General features: G+C 34.2%; 1 protein-coding gene across 1 annotated transcript in view; it reads left to right on the top strand.

Annotated features, from left to right (window-relative positions):
* TENM3 (teneurin transmembrane protein 3) overlaps window positions 1–25,328 on the top strand; it is a 3,497,142-nt gene that overhangs the window by 1,075,251 nt on the left and 2,396,563 nt on the right. The window contains exon 4 of the mRNA XM_069096576.1: window positions 23,199–23,252. The gene's annotated coding sequence lies outside the window, so the exon portion shown is untranslated. The remainder of the gene's footprint in view (window positions 1–23,198; window positions 23,253–25,328) is intronic.

The following is a 25,328-nucleotide window of genomic DNA, read 5'->3' as shown; positions in this document are numbered from 1 at the left end:
CCTCCATCACACTCACCTTCATAATGTAATTATATGTACCTATTAATCCCTTCTTATTAGACTGATACTACTGAGAATAAGAGATGTGATACACACACAAAATCATGATTGTGTATATTTATTTAGCTTTCTGTCTCCAATGGCTTCCACAGTACTTTGCACATAGGAATGCCATAGTTATTGCATAAGCACTCTTCGGGTTCTGCTCACTTTATTCTTTATCACAATTCTTACATTATATATGTATTCAATTACTTGTCCAATAGTCACTGAAGTGATGTATACTCACTTTGTTTCTCAATCTTTGCTACAGATAAAAAGAAGTGATGCTACAAATATTTTTGTAGATACAAGATCTTTCCCTCTGTCTTAAATCTATTTAGGGTATGTGACTAGTAATAGTATTACTGATTAAAGTATAGTGACTTGGGGGTTATAGTTCCAAATTGCAATTAGGAAAACCTCAAATGGTTCACAGCTCTAACAAGAATTTATCAATGTGCCTGGACTTAAATAACTGTCATTTTTAATTTTTGTCAACTTTCCAAGTTGATGGATATGATTTTTCATATTATTAATGATTTGAAACTTATTTTCACATGATTTTTGAGATTTGCTTTTTTCTGTTGAGAACTGCCTCTTCACAACCTTTGTATTTATCTATCAGGGAAGATTCTTGTCCTAAAATATTTGTATAAATCCTCTTGATATCTGCAATATTAGACTTTTATCAGAGAAATTTGCTTAAAACGTTCCACAGTTTACCGTTCTGATTCTAATTCTAACTTAATTTGTTTTACTTGTTTGAAAACTTTTCAGTTTTAACATAATTTAAATTGTTCATTTTATGTCTTATTTTCATCTCTGTCCCAATCTGTTTTTCAAGAATTTTATTTCTATGCATAGTTGTAAATGGAATTTTTTTTCATTCACCTCTAATTTGTTATGTGACCTTTTATGTCTGAGGTATATATATGTATATATATATGTGTGTATATATATACATATATATATATTCATTTTGAGATTATTGTCATATATGCTATGAAATCTTGATCTAAGTCAACCTGCTTTCCAATTTTCCCAGCAGATTTTTGTCAAATAATGAGTCCTTACTCACAGTAATTGGTGTCCTGATTGTTATTGAACACCGTGACTCTATGCTCAGTTGCTCCTGTATATCATGTACCTTGTCAATTCTTTTAAGCATTTTTTCTATTTTGAAACATAAATAAAAATATTTTAATTAATTAATTTATTTATTTTGCTTTTTGGAGGGGGGGAAGGTAGGGCAATTGGGGTTAAATGACTTGCCCAAGGTCACACAGCTAGTTATTTATGTTAAATGTCTGAGGCTGGATTTGAACTCAGGTCATCCTGACTCCAGAGCTGGTCCTCTATTCACTGCACCACCTAGCTGCCCTATATAAATATTTATAATACAAATCTTATTTTTTTTTTGCCTTTTTAGAGGGAAATTGGAGTTAAGTAATTTGCCCGATGTTACACAGCTAGTTTGTGTGTGTGAGTGTGTGGGTGTGTGTGTGCGCATGTGGGTGTGGGTGTGGGTGTTAAGTGTCTTAGGCTGGAACCGAACTTGGGTCCTCCTGACTCCGGGGCCAGTGCTTTACTCACTGCACCACCTAGCTACCCCCTAATACAAACCTTTTTGATGGTACCACGTTATTTGGATGGTTAATGTTGTGTAGAAGAGATTGAGATCTGATCCTGTACAGTTAGCTTTCTTCCCATTTTTTTCATTATTTCCCATGTGATTCCTAACCTTTTATCCCTTCAAATAGGTCTTGTTATTTTTAAATATTTGCACAAAGTAGTACCTAAGTAGTTTGATTGTTAGGTTATTGAATCTGTAAATTAATTTAGATAATATTACCATTTTATTAGAGATTATAAATCTTAAATTCTCTCTATGCTCCTTCTTAGAATTTGTGATAGTAGAGAGGAAAACCTGACATATCCCTTATATTTAGAAGAACAGATTGCACAGTGTAAGAAATAGAGACCCTATGGCCTAAAAATTCTACATTGGTATAGATATCCCAGGAGAAAGGAGGCACTTTCAAGAATGAAAATGTGAAGACACAAAGGAACAGTACCCATGAGAAGGAAAGTGAAAATTGTCTAAAGACACCAAGGTGAACACACAGGGAAAAAGCAACTTAAATTTTTTAAAGACATATATAGAAAGCAGAATCAAGAGGACATAACAAAGGATGAGCACAAGTGTGCCATGGCCCCATTAAGACTAGTGTCAGTGTTGATCAAAGTCAAAATGACATTAGGAAAGCAAGCCAAGGAAGACAAAACAGGATTTTTAAAGCTGTGTTTTGTAAGAGAGAATGTCCAAAGAACAGATAAGATAAATCACAAAGGATAGGTTAAAAGATATAGGGATGCTTCGCCTGGTGAAGAAAAAATTTATTGGGCGACATGATAACTATCTTCAAACATTTGAAGGTTTATTATATAGAAGAGAAATGAGCCTTCTCTGCCTAACCCCAGAAGGAAGAAGTAGGTACAAGGTGAAGAGAAGTAGGTTAAGGTTCATTAGAAGAAAAATCTTCCCCAAAATTATATCTCCCAGAAGTGGAATGGGGGGAGGGGAGCAGTGTGGATTGGGTTCCACCTGACGTGAGATCTTCAAACAGTATCTAGATGTACATTTGTCCATCCAGTAGAGAGGATCCTTATTAAGGTACGAGTTGGACCAGATAGCTTGAGCTCACTCCTAACTGCGATCCTCTGATTCCATGTTGCCTATCCTATTATTTTAACAGAAACATAGAATTTACTTTACAAATGTTGTTTTTGTACTGTGTCTTTCCTCTGAAAGGAGAGTGCTAATAGAATACTTCATGTTTAATGAATATGGATTCCTCACACCAATACCCTTGAAGAAATAGAGAATAGCTTGCCAAAAGTAATTATCAAACTGGTCATTAATAAATGACAGAGGAATCAGAGATGTCATGAATCATTTTTCATTCCTATCTGTACCACCAAGCACTAGAATGGAGGTGTACAAGTCATCAATTCCAAATTCCTCATTTTATAGATGATAAAAATGAGAAATTCAAAGGGAAAATGACTTACCTAAGGTCACACAGGGAATAAGTAGCACAGACAGATGTAGAAGTCAAGTTTTATGAATTAAAACCAGTTCTTTCTCCTATACCATGATGCCCTTTACTCAAAACATTCTTCTGGAAGATCATTCCCTATATTTCTGTTGATAAATTCTGTTGACAATTACAATTTTGCTTTTTTGGGGGGTGAGGAGGTGGGCAGGGCAATTGGGGTTAAGTGACTTGCCCAAGGTCACACGACTAGTGAGTGTGTCAAGTGTCTGAGGCCAGATTTGAAATCAGGTCCTCCTGACTCCAGGGCTGGTGATCTATTCACTGTGCCATCTAGCCTCCCATGACAATTACAGTTTTTAATTGGGAATTTTAATTAAAAATTTTGAAAGGAAATTTCCTACCATATTTTGATCAAATACATTCAAGTATCCAAGTCTCAATGGGAAAACTAATTTATTAGAACCAAACACAAAAATATATAATTAAGTCCAACAACAAAAAGGGTAGGGAAATACATGTTGCAGTAATGTTATTCTGTAAAATGCATTTTTATCATTAAAAATTAATGTCTTCATGTGAGCAACATCAGAATGATGTTACACATTTTACTTCTGCTTTTCTCTATTTTTAATGATCATTCAAATGTACTCTGTGTGTTTGTGTGTGTGCATGAAATGAGGTGTTAGATACAGATGTGTCTATTGTAGAGTAGATAAACAGTTGGACTTGGCATCATGAAAATTTTAAATTAAGTTATGCTTCTGACATATCCTGACTGAAACTTAAGTCAACTAAATTCTCCATGCCACAGATAATACTCTTAGATAAAAAATTTCAAAACAGGTACTGATCTTCATTGATAGAGGTCATTTCTTCAATAAAAACTTGCATATCTATTGATATCTATAGACATAGACATATATGATGTACATATCATGTTATACATAAATATGGACGTTTTTAATGAAGAAATGCTCTTTACCAATGAAGATTAATATATACGTAAGTAAAGAAATATATATGTATATTTATACATAATATATGTAACATAATATGCATATATGTTTATGATTCTCTCTCTATATATAATTATATCTGTCTATATTTTGATAGTTAACTAGGTAATTAGTTATGGGAGAAATTAATTGCTAATTTTTTGAGACTTTTTCTTTAAAGTCACAGTATTCTGAAAAGTTTTCTATCTTAGCTAACTCATTTGTTTCTATCTTATCTAGCAAAACATTGATGTTTAACATTAAAATATCCCATTATTACTTGGAAGTAAATACTAGAGATCAATAGGTTTGAAGTAATGAAACATCTTTGAAGGACAGAAAATAGAACTGATAATATTTTAACAGAGAATGACGAATAATATAGCAAAGATTATCAATGTCAACATTATTAATCTTTAAAATGGAGATAATTCACCATATGGTGGTGCTTGCCTGTTATATTTATGAGTAATAAAATGTTGTTGAATTGAATTGCTGCTATTGAATTGAATTGCTGCTATTGAATTGATTTGCTGATATTGGTTCTTTTACTGCTTCTGGGGTGAAAAAGTGATCTACTATTTCTCATTCCTTTTGCCTGTATTGTTTGACATCTCAGTAGTAGTTGCACTTCCTAGATAAGTTTATTACTCTGTCTCATACCCCATTAACTATAAGGTGATTCTAACTTAAATTAAATAATTTAATTCCTATTGTGAAGCAAAATACAGTGGTGTCTATACTATAACTTACTAAATAAAAGATAACAGTCTGGCATGGGATGGATGGGACCTCTTCTATTCCACACCCTCGTTTTATAGATGACAAAACTATATTAAAAAGAAATAGAATACATGAAACCCTTATAGGATATAACAAGGGGGTACTTTGGAGAAGTATATGGAAATGTTACATGATAGGAAATCTATTAGGCTAAGAAATTTGGAGTTTGTGTGGTAAAAATTATGAAGGTTGCTTCTGGTTCCTAAGGGAATTATAACTAATTAATCTTCGTTTATAGAGGTGTTTGTCTCAAATTCACGAATTGTTACTATACTTTATTATGTATCATTGATGATCAACATCTACTGTGTGCATATCTTGCACATGCCTAGTTATTTGCAAGCTATCTCTTCCATTAGAATTAGTAAGGGCCTTGGAGGCTTGGGCTCTTTTTGTTTTTCTTTATACTCCCCAGTAATCAAGACAGTTCCTGGAAGATGATCAGTAATTAATAAATGATCATGGCTAATTGCATGGCAGCATAGATTATTTTCTACTAAAATTAATTGTTATGACCTTACTTATTACTCACCTACTGTATAATTGACTTATCTTACCAAGTTTTTGGCTACCAAGTTGGCCTTTTTTGGGGGAAACCAAGAAATACCAAATTAATATTCCCAATTACCTACATATTACCATAGATTGATAAAGATCCTATAGAAACTTTCAAACATCTTGTCAAATGAAAGTTTTTCAAGTCCATCAAATGTGTCATTGTACCCAGAAGTCTTATCTTGCGGAGAAATGAGATGACTTTCATGTGTTATATCCTATTCTAACAGCGTTTGTTGGTATAGACTGGTTATGTATACAGAAATCATAGTGTTTTCCATCTTCTTTGCAGTCAAAATTATCTCCTTCTTGGTATTGAATAAAGCTGCCTAGAAATTTAGAACTGCTTGCATTTCAGGGATACTTTTCATTGGACTATCAAACATTAAAAAAATACATCTATTGTCCAACTTGTGTGTATAGTGTATGTGTATGTATCCATATACATATACACATAATGTTTAATCAATCATTTTCCTTGAATTTGTGGATTTCTTTAGCATTATGGGTAATAATTTGTTATTGATGAGGTATTGGTAATTCTGCATTTGGTAGGTTGATGATTGTCATCTTCCTTTAAACAATTCTAATTCCAAGACTTGCTGAGAGTGTCATGGTAACTGAGGTAAAACAAACTTCAAAAATACTATAGTCTAACACATAACTGAATAGGTATATCTTCTAAAATTCCCTTCCCCCCATCCCTGCCAAAATAGGCACCCAGACAATTTGGGGGAGATAAAGAGCTTACTATTTTTCCATTTCTGTACATCTATTTTGGGAAAATTTTTCCTGACTGGTAACTGGTCATTGATATTTTAACCATTTGAAATTTGCCAACTGCAATGGCAAACAAGGTTGTATTCTTGGATCCACTCAAAGTATATCAGTTAATAAAGCACTGAAACATATGTATATATTCTATTTAAGTTGTACAGACTTCTTGACATTTTATCTAGAAAACAGAACACTCATGTAACTACATAATGCTGCTATAATTATAATTGCATTTTAAATTCCATTAGTGCTTTAGTTTTCAGTTTTGCCTTTTACTTCTGAAAAGTCTGAATTCATACTGTATCATGAGTATTGTGGTCTTCTCAGCATTTGAGGTCACAGAAAGATTTTTAAAAGTGGTTATTTTTTCAAAGTAGAAAATAATATTAACATTTTAAATATAATGTGAGCAGTATAATATGAATATCTTCTTGAAGACTTTTACCTGACCTCTCTATACCTATTTAATTAGACAATAATAGCTTCATTGACATTATGGAAATATACCTGAAAACTCTGATTGCTTTTTTATAAATTACATTTTGCATTTGAGCTTGAAAATGGATAGTGGTAATTATTTTTCTCCATTTGCTTTGTTGTATCTTCCTTAAATCATTTAAATTTTCCATCTTATGTGTGAATAGTGGAAAGGAATGACAGTTAAAAAGTTAAAAAAGAAAATATATTCAAATCATATTTTCCCTGAATGAACTAGATACTAGATTTTATTTTGTATTTCAGATGTTTAAAAGGATGGAGGGGATGGGGAAATCAATTGCAGCAAGAATAAATTTAGTTAGTGAAAAAAATATAATTTTAAGCACAAATGTGTGTCTTCCATACATATTTGTATATGACCAAAGGCTGGACTTATTTTCTTTGACAATTCCTACTTAATATAAGGGTTTTTTCACCTTTTTCTCCTATTTGATTTTCTTTTGTTTGTTTTAATTGGGGAAGTTAGGAGGTGATGAGAAGGTGTTAGCAACAGTGATGCCACACACAAAAAAAAAAAAACAAAAAAGAGAACCATTGGAACACTTAAAAAATACAGGGAAGATAACAGAAGAAAGTTCAGAAGGAAATACAGACAGGGCAGTTTTGAAAGTAATGTGTATAGGGGTGGAGAACGTGTGATCTCAATGCCACATATGGCCCTATAGATCCTCAAGTGCTTTTGACAAGACCTATGATGAAATACAAACTTCACAGGACAAATCCCCTTAATAAAAGGATTGCTTCTGTAAAACTTGGATCTAATCAAAAGGCTACACTGAAGGACCTAGGAGGCCACATGTGTCCTCAAGGCTTCAGGTACCCCACCTTGGAGAAGTTGGGGTACACGACCTTGATTGTAAGAAAATATCTTTATAATTATATTTCACTGTAATTCCTTGTAATTTCCTTTGTAAAAATGTGAATTATATTTTGTGTAGCAACATTATTCAGAGAAGGGATTCATATACTTTACCGGACTGCAAAAAGTGTCCACAATACGAAAAATTGTTAACAATCTGTGTTATATTATTTATTATATACTTTGAAATTCCAGACATTTTCAAATAGAGTTTTGTACTTTCGTATACAATCTTTTGTTGTTGCTGTTCTGTGCATATGAATGTGTTCTGTTTTGTGGAAGTTAAGTTCAAAATTAAAAATCCAAGCAACTATATTTCTCTATATTTTCTATTTTCACTAAAATATTTTTAAAAAAAAGATAGAATGCTAGTTTTTCAGTTAATTACAATAAATAAAAAAAACTATTGTCAAAAACCTATGTGGCAGAATTGCAGGTGCCCTGCCATATATTGTAATTTACTCTGCATTCATTTTATTTTAGAGGTGGGAAATTAACTACCATCTGGGGAAGTCATCCAGAATTAGAAATGGAAATCTTTCAGGAAGAAGAGTTACAGGAGTACTTTCTTGGTATCTCTGTTGTTTGCCTAGGTTTGGCTTGGCCCCATATGACTTTAAAAGGAAATTATAAGATAGTTTGGCTTATGGTTCAATAACTCATTCAGTTCTGCATCCAAGGTCCTCAAAGCTGAAGATGATTTCTTCTCAGCAGGACTTCTCTTTTGGAATTGCAAAGATATCTCTACATAGATTATTCTCAACAACTTTTTGTCATATTAAATAAAATGCAAATAGGTGAAAAGCTCTAAATTCATTTTTCTAGAGTGTCCTTAAATTAATTATATGAGATTTTCCAATATTTACATGCCAGGTACCACCCTCCTCCTTACTTCATGATGTCTTCCAAAAATATAATTACAAGTTGTTTGTTTGGAATTTATAACACAGTTTTCCCTGGAAAGCATATTATACAAAATGCTTTTTGTTTCCATGTCAGCTCATTAAAACTATTTAAGGAACTAACTAAAGCATAGACAGTATGGTGTAGTGGATAAAGATGTGGCCTAGGAATCATGAAACCCAGCCCCTGACACATACTGTCTGTGTGTCCCTGGGCAGGCCACTTAGTCCTCAGTGCCTCAGGCATGCTGGAAGACTAAATTGCAGTAAAGTTTCTGATCTGCATTGGTAAATGCAATTTTCTTTCTTATAGTATGAGAAGTGATAGATCTGTTCTCAAAGCTAACAAAAATTCAAGCATTTTATTTATTACTAATTAATAGTAATTAATGAATAATATAATTAATTATAAAATCTAAACAACTGAAAGTGGGTTTTATTTGTTTATTTTTAGAGAGATAATTTTTGTTGTTATTCTATTACATAATAGAATAACTTTTCAGTTAACCATTTATCTTCCCTGATGGCTTTGAAGAGTCAGAATAAAAATAAAAGGGAAAAATGAAAAGGAATGTCAGCATGGAAATGTTTACATATATTTTCTTCTCCCTTTCGCCTTTTTACAAAATATTTCCTTATTTTCAGTGCTCTTTCTACTGTGCCATACTGTCTCCTGCTGATGATGGCACAGGGGATTGTGTGCTGGGTCTGGAATCAGGAGATCCTGAGTTCAAAATTGACCTTAGATATTTGTGAGCTGTTTGACTTTAAGCAAGTCATTTAATGTTTTCTTGCAGTTTTTTTTCTACAAATTTTTTTGAATTGCATTCAAATTGCAGCAAATTGCTGCAATTGCAAAATGGGGGTCACAATAGAACCTCAGGGTTGTTGTGAAGGTCAGATGAGAAAATATGTGTAAAGTATTTATGCAGTGACTGGAACATAGTAGATGCTATATAAATAATAGCTATTAATAATAATGATAGTAATAATAATAATCCTCATAAGGAGGTCAAATTCTATCTTGTTCTTTTTTATGAGTAGAAAATAGGTCTTAGGCAGGAAGGGAATAAATTAGACTTTGTTGTTCCAAATGCATCCCACTTTCTCCCACAGTATGTCTTTGTTCTCACTATTCCCAATAAATAGAATGGTTTTCCCTCCTATTTCTAAACTTTTCTTGTTGAGATTCTATTCTCTCTTCAAGAATGGTACCCTGGGGGTAAATAGGTCACACAATGAATAGAGCATAGCCCTTGAAGCGAGGAGTACCTGAGTTCAAATCCAGCATCAGACACTTGATACTTAACTAGCTGTGTGATCTTGGACAAGTCACTTAACCCCAACTGTTTTTGCCTTCCCTTGTCAAACAAAAAAGGCCACCCCCATTCAATCAGCCTTCCTTGATCTACATAACTGAAAGTGTTATCTTCCTGATTTTGTACTGGTCCTGCAATGAAGTTATCATATTCTCTCTTCTCTTTGTGTGTGTGTGTGTGTGTGTGTATAAATATATATATATATATATTCATCCCCTTTGAAGTTCTCATGGTGAGGAAGTTGCCCTAATGATTCAAAGGAAAACTTATTGCAGTGCAAATGTGTTCATTCTTTCAATGAACCTTCATTAATGAATTATTACATTGCATGCCGGGCACTATATAAGGTGCTAGGTACACAAAGACGAAAACAAAACTTTTCCTGCACTCAAGGGGCATGTATTCTATTAGGAGAATCAGCGAAATATTATTAAATCACGGTAATCATAAGAACCTGAAGCAAACTTAGAGATCATCAGGTCCAGAGATGGAAAACTTGAGATCCCCCATACTGCCTAGTGAGGACCAAACCAGATAAAAATGTAATTGGGAAATGTTTAACACAACAAATTAAGATGAAATGAAATATAGATAATGCCAATTTGTGGGGAGATTTTTGGAGGGAGAAAGGTAGGGCCATTTTGATTAAGTGACTTGCCTAATATCACATAGCTAGTTTTTGTGTTGTGTCTGAGACTGGATTTGAACTCAGGTCCTCCTGGGTCCATGGCTGGTGCTGTATTCACTGTGCCATGTAGCCACCCCTAATTTGTGGTTTTCTAAATCAATATGTGGTGAGAGGGATCTGTTTCTATTTGAATTTTCTTCCACTGATCTCGTACAAGGTCCTCATTTCAAATATGGGGAACTGATGCCAAGAGAGCTTAAGTGACTTGCCTAGGGTCACACATTTAGTGAATGTCTGAGGAAAGATTCAAACCCAATTCTTCTTGATTCTAAGTCCAGTATTCTACTCACTTGGACAGTTTTGCAATGCAACGGAGAGAGTACAGAACCTAGGGTCAGGAAGACCTACATTTATTAGCTTTGTGGCCCTGGTCAATCCACTTAACATCTCTGTGTTTCACTTTCCCTTTCTGTAAAATAGGGAAAAAAATAGCACATACCTTAAATAGTTGTTGAGAAGTTAAAATTAATAATAATATATATTTAAAACATGTAATAAATTAATTTAACATATGCATAGCACTGATGATGATGATGGTGGTGGTAGTTTTGGTGTTGGTAGTACACAACAACATGTACACAGAAAAATTAAACATAAACTATAAGAAAAGTAATTTCTAGGGAGAAGACACTAGTCATCAGAGAGATTCTAATGTCGACTTCCTCTCGAACACAGCACTTGAGGTGAGCTTTAAGGAAGGTATTGGTTTGAAGAAGTAAAAATGAGACAGTCCATTCTAGTCATTAGAACAGTCTGTGCCAAGGAACAGAAATGAAGACTGGAGATGGGATAAAATGCAGTAGGAAGCCAGGCAATTTAATTAAAAGGAAGAGTGTATGTGAGAGAGAATAATGTGCTACATCCTATAACACTAGTCTGGACTCAGAAAGTGAAGGATTTTGAAATTCAAATAGAGGAATTTGTATTTTATCCTTGAAGATCCTTAAGTAAGACATTAGCCTTTGCTCTAGGGAAAAAAAAAAACAATTTGTAGCTATGTGGAGGATATATTAGAGAGAGGAGAGAGAGAGAGAATACTGTGAGACCAAGGAAAGGGCTATTGCAATAATCAAGGAGACAGATGATGAAGCCCTAAATTGGGGTGGTTATTGTGTGAGTAGAGAAAACGGCACAAGAATGGGAGATATACTGTGGAGATGGAATAAAATCTGATAACTTATTTGATGTGACTCATGAGGGTTAAGGAAGAATTCAAGATGATTCTTAAATTGCAAACCTGAGTAACTTGAATAATCATGATGCCTAAAAAATTTAGGAAGAGGAAAAAGTTTTGGGAGAAAGATAATGTGTTCTTTTTAAGACATTACTGGTCTTACTGAACTGGAAAGATTTACAGTATGGACTCAGTAGTGGCTAACATTTATCTTTTCTGAAGATCAGCCTAGTGAAATTAGAGATGTATCTTCACATTGACCACCGAGTAATGATTGTGGAGGGACTACAATCTATTTCAGTGAGTTGAGTATCCATATTAATCAAATCCTAGTAATGGTTCTAATCCAGAATTCTAATCATCACTACTATATTACATACAGTATCTAAGTCATATTTTATTTATCTCTTCTCTAGGACTATCAGAATGCATAGCAAAGAGACTACTGTTCCTTAAAATACATGTTGTTAAGTGCTATGATATGAAAATCCCTATTCAAGAGAACATTTTGGCAGTCATAATGAAAAATCAGTTGGATTTCACCATTTTCTTTTGTTTTTTTCTTTTATCAAGCAAACCTGCACTTCTTTATCCATCAAATACTATAATAAAGTCAATTTTTATACATTTCTTCTCAAGTAATTCCTTTAATGCTTATGAATTTATTATCTGTAAACATGTTTCTTCAATTTAAACTTAAAACTGCAAGACATTTTTGCTTTCTTGTCTTATATGTGGACAATTTTTAACAGTAGACATTAGAATATATTATATATAACATATGTACATATATATTTTTTCTGTCATAGCATGTAGTATTTGTAGTGCATACTACTAATTCTTTTTGGGAAAACACATTGGATTTTGAAGATTATGCATATCATAGTTATGCAAACCATAAAATAGAGAACTAAGAAAGAATGAAAAAGGACCCAAATACATAAAAGTAACAACATATAAACTGACCCATTCTGCCCATTCATACAACCACAATACTATTTAATACTCTCTCATGGATGGTTCCAACCACTTCATAATTGATTTCCTTGCTTCCAGGCTCTCTGTTTTCTAATAAAGTTTTCACACAGCTGCCATAATATAAATAATACAGATTTGGACATGTCATGTCCTTCTCAAAAAATCATAGTGGTTTCCTGTTGCCTCTCTATAAAAATACAAATGAATCAGCTTGCCACATAAAGGCAATTGATAGTTTGGCTACTACTACTCCCTTTATCTTCATTGTAAGTAAATCGTTTTGCTTTCTGTTCCTCAAATCCAGCTTTTCATCTCCTAATTCCCAGAATGCCTAGATTCCACTCCTTCCTCATGCCCACTTCCTTAGGATCCCTCCAATCTCCTTTCAAGTGCTACTTCAAGAAACCGTTATGTCCCCATGTCTCCCTAGTGTCTAACATACTAACTTGCACATAGTGAGCATTTAAGAATGCTTGTGGGATTTAATTTAAAAAAAAACAGGAGAGAATTCCTACTGGATGAAAGATTTAGAAAAAAATAAAGTTATACTTTATTTAAAAGGTTTTAATTTGGAAGAATTCAGGGGCTTACAAATATAATTTGTTCTGTATATGTTACATAAGATTATGGATTTAAATTAAAAGTGGGAATAGCCTCTATGTCACAAAATCATAATTTTCTTTTAAGAATAAGGATGGGTAATATATGTATATTAATGTCATGTATCTACTTAATTTATCTATATAAATACAGATATACACAGTTTTGGTGTATGATATGTCCGGATAATTTTCTTTTAAGAATAAAGATGGGTAATATATGTACATAAATGTCATGTATCTACCTATTGTATCTATATAAATACACATATAAATACATGTATGTACACACACATATGCCCAGTTTTCGTGAAATGTCTAATGCGGAAAACAGGCCAAGTGTCCTATCTAAGGTCCAAGGCATCTGGGTCAACAGAAGCCTAAGCTGCCCAATTGTGTTAGAGTATTTAGACACACATATACAGTATTGTGAAATGTAAATTGCACTAGTAACCTTTCATCTACGACTCTCAGCTACTGCCAGCAGATACTTTTTTGTTGTATATGCTCTCCTTTCTCCTTCACCTTCCCTAGTTCATTGAAATATGCAAGAAAAAAAAAAGGAAATGAAGGCAAAAAGGAAAAGGGAAAGGAAAACTGGAAAGGGGAAAAGAAAAATAAATGTCCCCAAATAGGTATTCTATACAAAGTCTACCCTGTGGATGTTAAAAAAGAAAGAAAAGAAAAAAGGAAAATGGTATGGGTAATGTATTTTGATTTCTGTGTAAATTGGAGATCTATGTAAGTGTCAAATACCTGGAGAGGTAGAGCTGTCTAGTGAACAGCGTCCACCTTGGAATTAGGAAGCCTCAGGTTAAAAGTCCTACATCATTTACATACTAGAAATATGTCAATGAATAATTTGCTTTCAATTTCTATAACAGTTGCTGATTGGCATTAGTAGAGTTTATACTCACATGAGAAATTTCGAACAGAGATGACACTACAGGCCCAGATGAAACCCCTACACACATACACACATACACATACACACACACATACCCCAAAATGTAGTTCATTTAGAATTTTAAAACTAGTAAATATATATATATAACGTGGTAAAATGCTTGAACTAAAGATAACAGGAGATTTATAGGCCTTCAAGGTTGACCAGTTTTGTATTGTGATAAAATTCTCTTTGTTTCATGTGACTGTAAAAATAAATATAAAATACAATTATTTAGTGGCAAATATGCAGATTTCAGGAAAACATTCCATTCATTGTTTGAATCACAAATAACATGTTATAAATAATAAAATGATTGTATACAATTAATATTTCTTTAATACTCCTTTTTAAGACATATATTTGTATATAAATAGGAACTCATGCATAGTCCTTTGTATATTTCCATAAATCAAAGTTGGTGCTACTGCCCCCATTGTCACTAGGGAGTATGCTATGCCATTTTTTTTTCCAGGCATCATGTCAAGTTTGTAGTGATTCATCCATAGTTTTGTCACTTGGTCCTTTTGGGACATAGCATAGACATTTCAGGAACACTGAATGGGAATATAGCTTGACATTGTAGTCAGAGAAGACAAATGAAACTGGAATTAAACCTCTGAAAATAAATTAACTTATCCAACAATATCTAATTGACCAATGATGATGTGCCAAAGGAATTAAAAGATACAATTTTCGCCAACCTCAAAAAGAAAATTGAGTTTTTGAAAAATCCTTATTTAAAATGTAGAGCAGTTATATGAAGATCTGAATCCATAGGTCAAAAGTCAAACTTTAATCCTGTACCATAAGAATTAGAGCATATCAGGCAAGAATGATCTTTCCCTCCCCTGAATTTATAGTTGTCAATAGGCATTTATTAAAGGCTTACTACATGACAGACATTTAACTAGTTCTACAGATAGGAAGAAAGGCAAAAGTTGTTCTTGCCTTCAAAAACCTTACAATCTAAAGGGAGGAAACAACTGTGTACAAACATATCTCCACAGAATTGGAAAGAATGGCAGAGAGAAGGCAATAATATTAAAGCCAAGAAGGACAAGGTGTTCCATATATGCAATTGATTGTTCTCTCTGTTAATCAATCCTACCCCATCTTAGCTGCAACAATCAAAACATAGAAAATAATGGTACTCCCAAAATGGTCAAAATCATTTAAAACAAATCACAGTAGAGTATCAGATTATCAGGCTGTATAATATATCTACCTTGATTCATTTTAAATTAAGCACCCAGGCTTGATGATGGTGAAGTTAATGGTGCCTAACACTCCCGGAAAGTGGCTCACACTGAGAAAACCTGGCTCATTATGAGTTATTTTGTAGCATCAGTCATGTTACGAGGTGACAAGGCTTTAGAAGACAAACATTATGGATCAATCTTCAGAGGCCAGCCCTACATGTAGCCAAAAATGCTCATTGGCAGAACAAAACCAAAAGCTCTTAATGAATTCTGTTTCCTTGGCAGCATACTGTCAAATTATGCAGTAATAGCAAAGAACTAGAAAACCATACCAGGAAAGCAGCATGTCTTGGCAAGCTGACTGACTGGGTCTGGCCTGAGATTCCCAACAAGCTGAAAAGCAGAGCTATATTATTAGAATGAGTTAAAGTAGTAATACAGGCTAATGGGTTATCCAAGGATGACCCCTAGAGTTCCTGTCAATGGCTAAGTTTCTTAAATATTTCACTGCCATCTTTCTGAAATAGTCAGTAGGTCAACTAATTACTCTAGGAGGCCAGTAAGATGGCAAATATTGACTTTCTAACCTAGAAACCCAATTCCTACTACATCAACTCATCATGCAGGGCTAAAAAATGGATGTATGATTTGTAGGATTACAAAGAAAACATTAAATATATACTGAAGATATGTCCAGATGTACTGAAGTGGTTGAAGGAATATTGGGTTTTGTTTTCTCACCCTAGATTATTTTAGACTCCATTCTAAATTGGATAATCTTGTTCCTATTTTAAGCTCAAATGATCAGAGAAATGAAAATATGAAATGTATGTATATTTTTAGGGAAGAGGATATAAAAAAGGACTTGTGTGAAAGAGGAATGGTTACATTAATAGTGCTTAATTTCCATCCAGTTTCAGATTTGTAATTTTAAAGTGATGCTAGTCCAAAAGAACATTTCCCAAAAAACTCCATCCAAATAGGCAACTAGATCATGTAGTTGATGGAGGATTGGACTAATTGTCAGGAAGACCTGAGTATAAATACTGCTTCTCAAACTTGCTAAGTGTGGAGATGGGGCAAATTTAGATGTAGATCTGTATCTATATCTATATCTATATCCATATCTATACACACACACACACACACACATATATATATATATGTATATATTTATATATATATATGTAAGTGATAATACTCATCTCTGTTCCAGAACAAAGATGTTATGGGTCTTTTTTTTTCTTTCAGTATCCTTCTGTTTCTCTTCTATCTATCCAAAACTTACACCTCCTTCAAGACCTTCCTCATCCATGTTAGAGGTCTTTCTTTGCTTTTCTGATTTCATTCATCATCTTATACCATCCCAGATCCCTGGTCTGGTCTCCTTGTATCCACCCTATCACCTCTAGAATATATTTTTCCCATACATTGATAGGATATTGTTAAAAGAAAAAAAAATGACCTGACCACATCTCTCTCTAACATAGAATTTTAAGGAGCTATTGTCACCCTTAGGCTAAAATGCAAATTCCTCCAGCTGGTATCTAAGGTGCTATAATCTGGCCACCACCTATTTTCCCATACTTCTTTCATATTAGTCAATCAATACATATTTATTAAATGCTTAATAAATATCAGAAGAATACTAGATGTATAAAGAAATGCAAAAACACAGTTCCTGGCCTTCAGGAGCTCACATTCTCATGAAGATAACATACAATTATATAACTACAAGATATATGCAATGTAACTTTCAGGGCTTCTCTATTCCTATCAATCTGTCCAATTATCTATTCACCTTATAGAACATTCTATCTCTCTGGCCCTGCTTTTGGACAGACTATTTCTCTACTTCAATCAGGATTGGATGTGGAATGAACTCCTTCCTCACCAATATTAAAATTATTAATAAATCAATAATACAATTAATGATAAATAAAATTAAATTCCCTAGATTCCTTCAAAGCAGAGCTCACTGCCATCTTCTCCTAGAGGACTTTCTTTACTACCTTTTCCTTCTTTGCACTCTCTGAATTACTTGGTCTTCATTGATAACTATATTATACTTACTCATCTACATGTATATTGTATCCTTTCTCACCTCCCTTTGGAATGAAAACCCTGTGAGGGCAGAAACTTTTTCTCGTTGTTTTCTTTGTATTCCTAGCCCATAAACACATGGTCTGCCACAAAATAGGCATTTAAATAGTTAAACTGAATGATGTTGAATCTTTTTTTCCCTAGGAAACTTGCTCTGCTTATAAGTATATTATATCATCATAAGTATTTTCCCCGCATGTAACTTAGTAATCTAGCATCACTTATTTTATCATACTTTGAAGTATAGATATTTGAATAATTGCATTATTGCTTTCCTCCCTCTATTGAGAATATACAAGTCTGGAGGACCCAGAATTCTATCACATTTTTGCATCTCCCATAACAACTAGCATAGTGCTTTGCACAAAATAGAAATTCAATAAATATTTGGGAATTGGATGTAGAATGAATTATGAACATAGGATCATAGATTTAAAAGTTGAAAAGATCTTAGAGACCATTTATTCTAATCTCTTTATTTTAGAGATAGGGAAACTGAGGCCCAGAGAGGTTAAGTGTCTTAGAGTCACACAGTAAACAATAGAGGTGGCATTTGAATTAGGGTCTTCCAACTCTAATAAAGCCAATATCATTTCAAACTTGCCACACTTCCCTTCCTACTATACATGAAAATTTTATTTTGCTATTTAAAAAAAATTAAAAAGGTATTTTTAAGAATTTATTTATGGGTTCAGAATCTGAATGCTACTAGGCAACAGTTTTATGATAGTTTATTATTATTATTATTATGCAGTAAAGTTTAAAAAAGAGTCTTGAGTTTCTACTTCTCAGTTCTTAAGGAGCTGGATATAAGGTGAGAGATACTTCCTCTCCTATACCCCTGAGTCTGACTTTCTGGAAGAAATAACTGCAAAAATTGAAAAATCCAGGTGAAACTGCCAATCATCCTCCATCTTAGGCCATCAAATTCACCTATACACAATCCAATTGTGATCAATTATTAAGTAAAGCAGATTCTCACCTATCCTTTCCCTCTTCTTTGAGTCATTTTTTGCCTGCCTTCTTTCTTTCTTCTTCCTTTTTCAATTCTTCTTCTACTTTCATTTTCATCCTCTATTTCTCAGACCCTAATATTTCATCTTAAAAAAATAATTTTAATTTAAAGCTACCTAAAGTAGTTTTTGTGCCCATTTCTACTGAAGCAACTGAGGTGAGAGAATTTTGTGTCAGGCAGGAAGTAGAGACAACCAACAACATGGAGATAGTTTTAGGTTTATCAAGACATATGTGTTGAAGGAGAGAAAAACCCTCTATTGGGAGACAGTGGTTACTGAAATTCCTTTTGATTAAAGCTGTCTCCTTAAGACTCCCCTTCAAATGCAAGATGGTTAAATGATTGTAATGGTAAGGGAATTTGCAAATCTTCCCTGCCCCTTAATAGAACTAGGGAGTTTGAAGATCTTACCTCTCCCTTAATGGGCTTCACTTAGAGCCCAATAAAAGAAGCTTCCTTAGGGAGGCTTGTTTTTCAGGAAGGCCTACATCTTTTGTTACTTGTAATTAGGCAGTGGGTCATGAAGGTTGTGATGTCCTCTGACCCTGAAGAAGGGTGTGTATGTATGTGTGTGTGTGTGTGTGTGTGTGTGTGTGTGTATAAATATGGTTAACAATCTTATGTGTGAGTTGTCTGATTTGGCCAGATAAAACTCTGGGCAGCCTTTAACCCTCCTAGTTTTGAAAACCCAGATGTTGGTGCTTCTCTCTCTGGTAACTAACACTGTATGTATGTAATGATCAGAGAGCTAGAAATCCTGTCTGTTGATATGTTGAACTCTGTTATTTTCTCTGTCTGTATTATATATACATATGTGTGTGTTTGATTAAAATAAGATTGTTAACCCCTTTTGAGTTGCTTTCCTTTAGAAAAGCAGATCAAAGAACCTGTGCTAGCAGCCATCCTGGGTGTGCTAAGGTGCTTGCTCTTAACAAAGATATACTACATAATAGCTGTTGCCTCTAAAACCTCAGTTCAAATCTTAGTTACTTTCTACCTGTGTGGCCTTGGGCAAGTCACTTATTTTTCCTAGGTCTGACTTCCAGATCTATAAAATGAGGGACTGGACTAAGTAACCTCCAGTCAACCTTCTGGTCTAAAGCTATAGTCCTCTGATCTTATGGTGATTTTGGTTATCATGAATTTTCGCAAGAACATAGATTTCTTATGAAACAATTTCTGCTATCTCCTGTGTTCTGAGGAAATAGCACAGAATAAATAAGTTTTGATGATGAGCTTGGTGCTGGGAAATGCCCCAGAACATAAAATTTGAGGCAATGTGGCAAAATAAAAAAATATGCTGGACTTAGCATCAGGAGAGTCTTGGTTTAAGCTCCCCTGGCTGGGCACTTTTTAATCTATGTGACTAAGGACAAGTCACCACAAGATTTTGAGTCTCAGGATCACATCTCTAGAACAGAGGGTGCAGCTCAGTGGAGGTAAGACTGGCTTTGGAGTAAAAAATACCAGTTCTTCTGACATCCATTGGCTATGGGACAATGGGCAGATCACTTATGGTCTCAGTGCTCAGGTAACACTCTAAGAGTTTATGAGTTAGAGATGAATTGTTAATCTGAATTAGTGGAGAGAATCTATACCCAACAGAGTGCCCTGCCCAATAAAATATAGACAAAAAAAATAAACAGCCTGCATATATCTCTTTGTTCATAGGACACTTGGAAGTATCAGATGTGGTAAGATACAGAAATCTTTTTATAGCCCTTTTTGTTGTTCAGTCAGTCATGTTCAACTCTTCATGACTCAGTTTGGATTTTTCTTGGCAAAGATACCATAGTAGTTTGCCATTTCTTTTTTCACCTCATTTTATAGATGAAGAAACTGAGGCAAATAGGATAAAGTGTCTCATCCAGGGTCACACAATTTTTGAGGCTGGATTTGAACTCATGAAGATGAGTTTTGCTGATTCCAAGCCAGAACTCTATCCACTTTGCCACCTAACTGCCCTTTACATGCTGTATTAACTATAGCTATGTGATAACTATAATTATCAGATAACAGAAGATTGTATAGAGGATCACAAGCTGATTTTGGGGTCAGGAAAACTAGGGTTTAAGTGCTGCTCCTTGTATACACTAGCTCTTTAACGATGGACCAGTCACTCACTCCTCCATGTCAGAAGTCATTCTCTAGGACTGTAATACAGAAATGTTACTTATCTGCCTCAGTGGAGGGAGTTTCCGTGTCAGAAATTTGGTTTACATTAGAAACATCCATCAGGACAAAGAAAATTGTTAGGCAGGGTAGATTGCAAAGGGGAGAATCTGAGATGGAGGGTGAGAGGAAATAGCAAAAAGCAGGGAGATGATACTGAAGAAACACTTCCCAGGCTCTGTATTCCAATCCTGCATCCAAAGACTTGATACCAGGAGTAAGCAACATCCTTTAAGAACCCTGGGTGTGGGAATTTTATTCTCATTAGGCCCCAGGAGTAGTTGGGGGAACACATAAATCTGAAAATAGCTGCTTGAGGGGGCGGGGTGGAGACTCCCAATCAGAACAATAGTCACAAATTCCCAACATGGGTTATTGCTTTGTACCTGTACCTATGCACTGTCTACACAGCACAACTTAGTGGACAAGGGCTAACAGACAGGTGTAGCAGCAAGCACCCCAGCCTCCCCAGAGTTGCTGCCACCACAGATTCTTAGATCTGCTTTGAGAAAGGAAAGCAACTCAAAATGGGTTAACAAGCTTACTTTAATCAGTCAAACATGTATCGTTTACCTCGTTCAGGGGGAAAAGGTCAGCACCCCAAACTTCAGAGTATACAGACAGAATTATCAAGACAGAAGCAGATCAGGTAGACAGATTTCCAAACTGTCCAACCATTACATCCATACCAAACAACATCTGGGTTTCAAAGCCAGGGGGCTCTGGACAATGGCTTCCCAGAGTTTCATCTGATCAAATCACAGAACACTTCTCAAAGTGAGCCCCAAAACAAAGCTACACATCAGGGCTTATATAGCCTTCCCCTGGCTCAGAGAATGTAACAACCTTTTGGACCCACTGGCCAATCAAGAAGTATCTGCTGAAAAACAAGCCTCCTACCCCAGGCTCCAGGTGCACTTTAGCCTAGGGGCAAGGGAAGATCTTTAAATTTGCATTTCCATTACAACAGGAGAAAAGGACAATTGTGCTAGATTGATTTTAGGAGAAAAATGGATGAAATCAGAATACTAAATATAGTGTAACACTGAGACTTGGAGGACAGTTATATTTTTTTGTTTCAGATATTTGCCTGCATACATGTTATTATTCGCTCCTTATTTTAACTGCTGCCCAGAGATAATATGAGAAGGAGGGAGAGGGAAGGAAGATGAGGAAAAAAGACAGAGAGACAGAAACAGATGGTGGGTGAGAGAAAGAGAGAAAAAGAGAGACAGAGACAGAATTTCAGATTGAGCTAATCTTATATCATGTAAATTATTTCACAATCACAAGCCTTATATTATAATATTCAATATTTATATTATTAGTGTTTAAAGTTTTAAGTACATTTACAACATAGGGGTCTGCGTAGGCAGAGGTGAGAGTTTTCCAAAAGTACAACATTTAGTTAGTTAGTAGTTAGGGTTCAGAAGGTGGTTGACTGTCAAAGCTTTGGATTTCATTTCTTTTTAAATGTTTATTGTCATTGATTACAAAAAAACCCTTTATGATTTTAAGTCTTAATCTAGATACATTGCTGCTATTTTTATAATGACCTAATAACTACCTTTACTAAAATTAATAAGGCATTATTTGTGTCTAATGGTGGCTATCTCTGGAGAAGGGGGGAAACAAAAAAAAAAGAAATTACATAATTTTGTTGTTTATTTTAAAGGAATAGCAAGTTGTACTTAGTAGATTTGAAGTTTCATGTGCAATCTTTTTTAAAATATTGTACTATGTTATGAACATGATTGTTTATTCCATAAATTTAAAATAAAATAAACTTTAAGAAATAATTAAGGCATACTTTGGGGAAGAGGAGCATTTGTTTCAGTGTTTTTACTTGTAAATGCTTTCTTTTGGCCTTTCTATTCTATATAATTATTAGTGTAATTCACCATTTCAAATTGTGTATAAAGATAAGACTTAAGGACAAATAATTGGTGAAGACCCCCTCACTGAACCCCCAAGCAATTGGCAATTGTTATGGAATCTATCTAATTGAACAGTTGTTTCAGCATCCAGAAGTAGATGTGTCCCCAAATGAATCAAATCCTATTTTTTTCTGTCATTTTCCAAATTACTTTCATGGATTATAAAAAGATTTGTCTAATCAAGATAAATTAAGAGAGTGATTGAAATGAAACTCAAGCCATTCTAAAATCACTCAAGGCTAACTGATTATCAGATTATTCATTACCATGGTGAGGAAAGGGGTGAGCTTTCTATATGTTCTTTGATATTCTAGCAAAGGTTTTCTCTCTTTAAAAGAAAAAAAAACTTTATTCTGTAACCGGAAGTTTTCTTATGCCTTTCTCAATAGTATTTTCCAAGTTATGGCGTGCATGCAGACATAATTTTCCTTTGCCATTTGTAGTTCTTAATTCATGCAAAGAAACTAAAATGGGGACATTATGGTCGTTATATTTCTTCTTTATTAATATATAAGAAGCTTATTAGCTGTTACAATTCAAAGTGCATTGTATTTTAAATTAACATATTCATGTTTTTTTTCTGACTTTTTTACAGGCAATAACTTCCAGCTGCTGTTGTGGATATAGATTTTGCTGCAAGGAAATAACAGTAAGTGTTTATGTTTATGTAATAACTTCCTAAAAACGATAACATCTTGATATTTGTGACTCTGTACTGCCTAAGACCTTTTTTTTTTTTTAAGTGGCTATGCCTACATAGCCTCAGCTCATTCTGTGGTAACCCATCCCAAAACATATCCATGCTAATGGTATTTCATATAGAAAGTTAATACTTTAATATCAGTGTGTTTTTTAATGCTGTGGGAAATATAAGAGAACAACTTTCTATAAGTTGCATTTCTTCTTTTTGAAGGAAATCTCACTACTAAATTTCACATCTGTTTTGGTATTTAGTATGTGATTTTCTGTTTAATTAAATGATCAGAACACAATTATAGTCAATGCTCAATTATATTCAGGCAGAATATCTGGAATGGAAACATGCTTTAAAATATCAATAGCTTATTGATTTCTAATTGGACACATGAAATCCTAGTAGAATAGTATGGTTGAAAAAGGATTGATGTGGGGGTCATAGTATCTTGGTTCAAATCCTGGCTCTGCAATTTACTACCTGGATTTAGGAAAGTCACTGACCCTCTTGGGGTCTAAACTAAAGAGTAATCTCTGAGGTACATTTCAAATCTCAGTCTCAGAATCTTTTATTTGCACTTCTGTTTCCTAAAATTTACTTCACTTCTATGCTTATAAGCTAAAATTATGACCAGTTCCTTGATTAAATAAAAGATCTGATAGTAAGATGTATGTGCATGTATATATATATCTTCTAATATATACATGTATTCTCATATATTATATGCAGGTATACATTAAATATATAGATATATTAATGTATATATTAATCATAATTAGAAGTAGGAAAGGAATAAGATGGGGAAAATTTCCAGCTTTATTATACATTTGTTTTGTGAATTAGTTTCATTATTTTATTTGAAATTAATTACAAACATCTATATTTTATATATAGCTCCAAATAATAGGTTCTGAAGTTAAGTACAAGGGGGGATTTTATTAGCTGCCATTTTAAGTAGTCCACATACATCTGTTCCTTTATTTTTTTTTTGTGGGGGGGTGGATGAGTGTTATGGGAATGGGAATCTAAGATCTTCCCTGCCCTTAGGCCCTTTGATAGACGTACGTGACTGAGAACCTTCCTTGATTTGAAAATATACTCTGCCCCCTAATAGGCTGAATGTGGTCATATGGAGCCTGTGGCAGGAGGCTTGTTTTTCAGGAATGCCCGTACCTTGTTGCTTTGTGATTGGGCAGTGGGTCAAGAGGGCTGTGACATTCTCTGATCCAGGAGAAGGCTATATATCTATATCTGTATCTGTATCTATATCTATATCTATACCCTGATGTGAGGTTTTGTTTGGGAGGTCACTTTGAGAAGAGTTGTGTGATTTGACCAGACAAGACTCTGGGCAGCCATTGAGCCCCCCAGCTTTGAAAACCCAGATGTTGGTGCTTCCCTCTCTGGTAACTGACTAGGTATGGATGTAATGGTCAGATAGCTGGAAGCCTGTCTGCTGAAATGTTTCTCTGTCTGCTTGTAACTTGTTTGTATTCTCTGAAGTTCAGGGTGCTGTCTTTTTCCCCTAAACTAGGTAAATGATATATGTTTGATTGATTAAAGTAAGGTCGTTAACCCATTTTGAGTTGCTTTCCTTTGGAAAAGCAGATCTAGGAACCTGTGTTGGCAGCCTCCCTGGGGTATGCTAGGGTGCTTGCTGCTACAATGATTTTATAAATCTCTTCTTTCATAGATGTAGGGAAGTCAAAAAAGAATTTCTTTTACCAATAAAGACTGGCACATTTGCTGAAACTTATGGTCTTAGAGCGTTGCATTGTAACTAGGAAAAAAAAATACTTTTGAGAAAAAACAAGTTCTTCTCTGCTAATATGAGCAATTAGAAGCATATTATGTTTTCAAATCATACAATTTAGAACTAGAATCTGATGGCTATCTAGTCAAATCTCTACATTTTACAGATAAGAAAACTGGTTTCCAATGAGTTTTATCATAGTTAGCATGCCTGAGATTTAAAATCAGTTCCACTTGCTCTATAGTCAATGTTCCTTCTTCAAGAGCACTGTAAAGGAA

Source organism: Petaurus breviceps, unplaced genomic scaffold (assembly GCF_028583685.1).
Source record: "Petaurus breviceps papuanus isolate PSGF00001 unplaced genomic scaffold, PetGlider_PUasm1.0 126, whole genome shotgun sequence".
Classification (NCBI taxonomy): domain Eukaryota; kingdom Metazoa; phylum Chordata; class Mammalia; order Diprotodontia; family Petauridae; genus Petaurus; species Petaurus breviceps.
The sequence above is the reverse complement of the archived record's forward strand: the minus strand, read 5'-3'. Positions and strand labels throughout refer to the sequence as shown.